Genomic DNA, 7,253 nt, shown 5'->3' with positions numbered 1-7,253 from the left:
ACCCTCAAAATTCAGGGCCTAGTAAAGCGTCGCCTCGCCTTTTCTTTGCAGGTAATAATTTTTTCTGTAATATAGGACGGTCTGAACAAAGGTAACCAAAACCATGATGTGTTTTATGTTGTTCATTCGATAACTAGATCCGACATAAACTGGGACTTCCTGTTTTTTTCTTTTGTACGTGGGGCGCATATGCATTTATTGTGGACAGCGTATAGAACAAATCTAATTATAAGCGTATAAAGTAATGACAGTGAAATTCAGTGCCCTTTTCTCGTCTATCCTGAATGAGGAAAAATAGGAACTAATGATAACTCCCCCACACCGTTAAGTCTCCCGAGGCCCCGGGATTGAATGGCCTCTCCAAGCATTATAGTTATTGTACCCAGTGCTAAAAGTAAATGTACATGCAATCTTCTACAAGAATAAGACTAACCTCTCAGATGGTCTAGGCCTTTCTGTTTCAGAATCGATACCTTTTGTAAATTGAGCAGTTTTTGTGGCCTAAACGTTTTCTCCTGTTATCTTTTATATCTTTTATGCTGAGTTATGTTTTTGTTTATTGTGTCATGTTTGGTAAGTATCTTCAGAGAACTAAATTATTAATGTTAGAAAATATGGGGAGTAAAATCCGTCGTTCTTATGGTACAAAATTAAATAAAAAAAAAAGTTTTTTCAACTGAAAGTAAGGAGTGACATCAAAACTTAAAACGCACAGAAATTACTTCGTATATGAAAGAGGCTGCTTCCTCATCAACGCCCCGCTCTTTACGCTAAAGTTTGACTCTTTCTCTCAATTCTTCTTTCTAAAACAGTAAAAAACTTTAGCGTAAAGACCGGGGCGTTGATGAGGAAGCAGCCTCTTTCATATACGAAGTAATTTCTGTGCGTTTTAAGTTTTGATGTCACTCCTTACTTTCAGTTGAAAAAACTTGTTTTTTTATTTAATTTCTGAACGTTTTTGAATCAATGCATGTTTTGATTTTGGCTCTCCGCAGAGGAATAATCAAAACGAAATTTGCATATTTTTTTTTTTGGCTCAATGGCTTTCTCATAATTTTGATCGAATCATTTTGAGAAAAAAAGAGCGGGGGACGAAGCCTAGTTGCCCCCCGATTTTTTGGTTAATTAAAAAGGCAACTAGAACTTTTAATTTTTTACGAATCTTTTTATTGGTAAAAGATTTACGTAACTTATAAATTAGCTTACGTAAAGAACTTTTGTATTCTCATGTTTTTATTACATATATGAGGGGATTCGCCCCATCGTCAGTACCTCGCTCTTTACACTAAAGCTTAAATTTTATCCCAATTCATTAAAAATGACCCCCTGAATCACAAAAGCCGTAGAATAATTAGTTGAAATTACCGAAAATACTTGAGCGTAAAGAGCGAGGTATTAGAAGGAGGTGAGCCCCTCATATGGGTAATAATTTCTGTTTGTTTTAAGTTTTATTGCTGTTCCTTACTTCCAGCTGAAAAAGCTTTTTCACTTTTATTTTTTAATTGTTTTTTTTTAGAATAATGCTAGTAAATCCTGCTCTCCCTTCATGGAAATTTTCTTCTCCCATTACAAATTCTCGAAGGAAAGTTCCCCCAGCATATCCCCCTCTTCTCAACCCCTCCCAAAAACCAAAAAAATCCTCCTGAAAACGCCTGTATACTTCCCAATAACCATTACTATATGTAAGCACAGGTCAAAGTTTGTAACTTGTTGCCCCTCCCACGGGGACTGTGGGGGAGTAAGTCGTCCCCAAAGACATAGTTATAAAGTTTTTCGACTACGCTGAATAAAATGGCTATCTCAGAATTTTGATCCGTTGACTTTGGGAAAATAATTAGCGTGGGAGGGGGCCTAGGTGCCCTCCAATTTTTTTGGTCACTTAAAAAGGGCACTAGAACTTTTCATTTCCGTTAGAATGAGCCCTCTTGCAACATTCTAGGACAACTGGGTCGATACGATCACCCCTGGGAAAAAAAAACAAAAAACAAAAAAACAAAAAAACAAATAAACACGCATCCGTGATCCGCCTTCTGGCAAAAAATGCAAAATTCCACATTTTTGTAGATAGGAGCTCAAAACTTCTACAGTAGGGTTCTCTGATACGCTGAATCTGATGGTGTGATTTTCGTTAAGATTCTATGACTTTTAGGGTGCGTTTCCCCCTATTTTCTAAAATAACGCAAATTTTCTCAGGCTCGTAACTTTTGATGGGTAAGACTAAACTTGATGAAACTTATATATTTAAAACCAGCATTAAAATGCGATTCTTTTGATGTAGCTATTGGTATCAAAATTCCATTTTTTAGAGTTTTGGTGACTATTGAGCCGGGTCGCTCCTTACTACAGTTCGTTACCACGAACTGTTTGATAATAAGCTCGAAATTCTACTTGAATAGAGCCCTTCTTGTAAAGTTCTAAGATAATTTAGTCAAGCCGAAAATTTTGTATTTAGTGCCATTTTACTGAATATTTGTTTTATGTTTTGCTTATCATGATGATGTTTATGTCACGTATTCCATTTTTTAAGTTTCCTCTATATTTTTATCCTGTATGAAGGCTTGCTATCCTCTTTGACACTACGGTTTGACAATGGAACCATTTTTTGATAAAAAAAAGAATATAAAGCCAATTTACTGATTTTTAAGTTTCCAAAGCTTTTTTAATATTTATATATGTATACATTTATTTAGAGCAGATCGTACAAAAATGAAAATGATGGAGAACAGTTAAAATAAGGAAAGAAATTAGAATCAACACTCAAAAACAACAACAAACATTAGTCCTACATATTAAAAAATTGCGTTCTGCCATTCATAGCCAGTCTACTGTCTTGACATTTGAGCGTTAAGGTCACATAGCTTAGTACCCGAACCAGACAGGCTATATTTCTTCATGAGGTACGTGTTACGGGTCCATGGAGGGACTCGCAGCAGAAACTAATCTAAAAATACACGTGTATATTATACACGCGTGTACGCATGTATGAATATCTAAAAAATACACGCTTCATTTTAAGATCATCAGATTGTCTAAATATTCAGTAAAATGGCACTATATACACAATATTTGGCATGACTACACTATAGTTGGAATTTTAAGTGGAATTTCGAACTTATTATTGTGCCATAGGAACGACAGATTTTACTCTCCACATTTTTTAACATTTGTAATTTAGTTTTCTGAAGATACTTACCAATTCTTAGACCAACATATGTCAACTTATCACAGTGCTTAACTTCAGTACCATTCAATTCTATAGTTACATTATCACCTCTAGTCGTGCCTAACTTATTGAAAATCAAAATTCCACATTTCGTTGCATTTAGGGACAAACCAATTTCACGGTTATTTTCGGAAATTTTACGAAAGCAATTTTCCAACTCACCAGTGGTCCTGTTGACATTGAAAACATCTGCGTAACAAAGTATCAGTACATCAATACCTTTATAAATGCAACGCGAAGAGAGTTGGCGTGAGCCGGTGGCGTTGCGTTATTGCATATTGTGGGCAAAATAATTGAGCCCTGTTTAACCCCAATGCTAATTGGGATTTTATTAGTCAAAATTTTATTTTCAGGTATCCTTTTTAATGCTCTCATATGGTGGTACATGTAAAGAATAAGTCTAACTAAATCTTGCGATACTCAAAGGTTCTAAAGCTCGTTCATTACTCATTGCTTGGAGATGCAATATTGAGTCAAACGCTTTACCAACATCATACATTCCATGGACTAGGGTCCCATCACACTCATCAGCATCAACCAATAAATTACATAAACAAATTAGAGCATGGAAACATCCAAGCTTGGGCTGGAATTCAAACTGGTTGGGTGGCATATATCCAGTAGAACGTATACTGTCTATCCTAAGCAATTCAAAAACTTGAGCAAATATACATTAAACAGCTCTGGACACAGGCAGCCATATTAGTTAGAACATAAATCCAAGCATGCTTCTGCTGGTTTTTGAAATCCTACCTTAAGCTTCTTGGTGTTGTCAAGTTGTTGTCCTTCTAGTCTAAGCCTCTATCGATCTAGATAGTTCTATTTTAAAAATTGTGTTTTGTTAATCACGAGGTGGTAGATGTATCAATTTCCTTTAAGAGGGCCCTTAAAACGCTCTCTATGATTTTCCAGTTCCCTGCTTGGGATTTTCCTTGTTGTTCAAGCCAAAGGACTGAAAGTTTCCTACATACGATTTTTAGCTAAGGTGATTCAAATGCTTTACTTTTTGTTTCTACCCGCTGCCAATTTCAAAGGGTTTCGGGCTATTTTGTTTGTTCCTATGGGCCCTGTTAGTCCTTTACTAGATTGCTTCCACCACTGCAACCATGACTGGCCATATAGGTGGGTAACATTTTCAACTTACCTTACATAAGACCTTGGATCCCCCTCTGCCTCTAGAGGGACTAAGGGCATCGAGAAGGAGCTGCCAATCGTCCCAGAGGTTTGCTGCTGCCAGTATATCCTGTCGCTGAGGCTGGATTGAGGTGTTCATTTTTCGCAGATCTGTATGGTAAGGTCGTTGCATGATGTTTCTGGGTCTGCCTCTATCGCGTGAACCCAATGGCTGCTAGTGGAGTGCTGCATTCTGTAGTTGGGGATTGTAAACCAGAAAGAAAAAAAAAAAGGAAAAAGTAAATTATAGTATTTTCTAAATGTTTTGTTGAATTAATATGATTTCTTCACAGTAATATAGTGTTTATATCATTCAAAATGCTCATTTGAAAGTAATTACCAATTAACTTCTCTGAAATTAGATCCTGAATTAAGTCTTTTCTTGTATTTTCTTCTACTCTTTATTGTTGCACGTGGCTAATGTATTTCCGTCGGCGAAGGAAATATGACGCAAGAGACTGACCCGTCTTATCACTGATGAATTGGGCGGATTATTCTCTGCCGCCAGTGAATGTTGAGAATTTTTCCAAGACATGTATTTTGTAAATCAAGAATTTTCCTCCTGTTCCCGGGTCAAGGGCTAAGTTTCGGCTGCGTAAAGTAGAACGAGCACGGCATCGCCATTAAACGTTCGCAATCTCGGCCATAGAGAGAAGAACTGATCTAACAAGTCGCAGATGCTAATAGATTTGCTTCGATGAGGAAAGCTAATGGAAATATAGTTGACAGTTTCTTGACATTGACAGTTTCGCATCTGTCTTCATGATGTTAGCTTTCGGGATACAAAACTAGGCTTTAGAAAATGTTCTGCTTCAGATAATCAGGAACAAGGATATTATGAAAACGTAGATGCTTAATTGCCTGTTTTATTTTGTGCCCAACCAATATTTTATAAGTACGACCAAGAGCTCTTTGTCGAGTAGTTTGTAGGGTAGTTTTGTCGAACTTATCCTGGTTTTGTAGAGAGTTCGTGGTGTCGTGACGGTTCGACGGCCGCACTAAGAAAGTTTGTGTGAGGTCAGTGAACATTTCTGCGTTTTATTGCATTTGTTGTATGTGAGGTGTTAAAAAAACAACAACAACAACAAAAAAAGAAAAATTAAAGCTGGATTCAGCTTTGTGAACGAAGAGTAATGATAATATTTGGGCACATTCACTGTCTATTGCAGGATAGAATTTGTAAAAAAAAAGCAAAAAACGATTGAATTGATTAAAAGCATGCAGTAAAAAGTTTAAATTACGGAATTAGCCAGTTACACGGCGAGTTTTTCAGTTACACGATTTATTATGATATTTTTGATAAATTTCAGGATCATTACTTTTTGTACAACAGAAAAAAAAAACAAGTATAGATGTACTTTCAATTGTCTGAATAAAAGCAAAAATTCTTTTGTTAACCTCAAGAAAAATTAAAAGGTACGTAAAGAGCAACTTCACTAATTTATCTCGCAATCTTAGTCACAGATAAAACTCAAGTCTAGTCTCTATTGCAATTTTTAAGCTCAGCTTAGATGCTTCAGAACATAAGATACGAAATATGAATACTGAATTCAAAATTGTATCTAGCAAGTTTTCCCAAGGTTTAATTAGTGACAAAGTGTATTAATTTTTTTTATTGTTTTATCCTTAACTTTTAAGTTTTCATAATTAAGACTAGGTTGTAGGCGCACAGAAACGTGCTGAATCGAATAAACCAACTTGACTTACTTGACGTATGGGCTTGTGCTGTTGGTCCAACGAAGAAAGAGAAGCCACTCGTCGCCTCCAGTCCAGACGGTTCTGAGCTAGCATCATAGCTTCGTCTTGATGATACCGATCAATTACAGGAGTGACTAAGGATGTCCTTCCATATAGAACGAGGCTTTCCACGTGGGTGCTTCCACTCGTGGATCGAGGGATCGAAACTAACGGCAATTCTTGCTAGCATTTCCGCTTCGTGCAGCGAGGTGACGCGAGTTAGGTGTCTGGCTGGTAAGTGAGAGTAGTTGGGTGTAGGAGACAAAGTCACACCACTTAATCTCTGAGTCGTCTGAGAAATTTGGTTTGAGCCACGTCTATGGTGTTTCAGACACCAACTAGTAAATATATTTCTAGTTTTCCCTGTTGTTTTGTTACTGTAGGCCCTGTTTCCATAGGCTCCTTGTGAATTTCCCCTGGGCTAATATAATACATTACAAAGTAAACAGTCTGTCTTTCAAATAAAATGGAAGGGAGAGGGATCTTAGTAGAATTACTTAATTGATGTTTATCTTCTATCAAACGAAGTATTGACAGGTAATATGAGAATTTCTTGATTTTTCTTTTGATTGTTACAGGTGAGCACACAATACGGAATTACCCGGCTACTGTTCATGGTGCCATGCTCAGTGGGCTGAGAGAAGCAGGTCGTATAGCAGATGCTTTGTTTGGTAAGCCTTATGCACCAAAACTAACGCACAAAAGGTCACCAGTACCCAGTTCCGTTCCAGATTTGATTACTCTTCAGTAGTGCTCATCTTTTACCATTTCCATGGAATTTCTTTTCTATGAATAAACGTGACTTGTAACCATATTAATTTTGCATCATTGTTTTTATGACCACAGCCATGAAAAGTAGAAATGTTGGTATTAGTCATAACTTACAAAAGTGGTAGGATATTTGTTGAGAAGTATACCGTTTCCTGTGGGCAGTATGTTTGATATGCTTATCTAAATGCTATTATTCAATGGTAGAGTCTGTGGAACAAGAACTTCAAAAGTTCCAAAAATTTAAACAGTAATCCATTTGATTTGTAATTCGGCTCATTATTTTTTTCCTTTAACATTAGCTGACAATTTCAAGCCTCTTCTTTGACTTGTTATAATGTTAAAATTTTAC

General features: G+C 36.6%; 1 long non-coding RNA gene across 1 annotated transcript; it reads left to right on the top strand.

Annotated features, from left to right (window-relative positions):
- On the top strand, positions 1–6,947 carry LOC136043575 (uncharacterized). Its single transcript, XR_010621653.1, has 2 exons — positions 1–51; positions 6,712–6,947. It is a non-coding gene; the product is annotated as an uncharacterized LOC136043575 (long non-coding RNA).
- Positions 6,948–7,253: the final 306 nt, after the last annotated feature.

Source organism: Artemia franciscana, unplaced genomic scaffold, assembly GCF_032884065.1.
Source record: "Artemia franciscana unplaced genomic scaffold, ASM3288406v1 Scaffold_7317, whole genome shotgun sequence".
NCBI lineage: Eukaryota > Metazoa > Arthropoda > Branchiopoda > Anostraca > Artemiidae > Artemia > Artemia franciscana.
The sequence above is the reverse complement of the archived record's forward strand: the minus strand, read 5'-3'. Positions and strand labels throughout refer to the sequence as shown.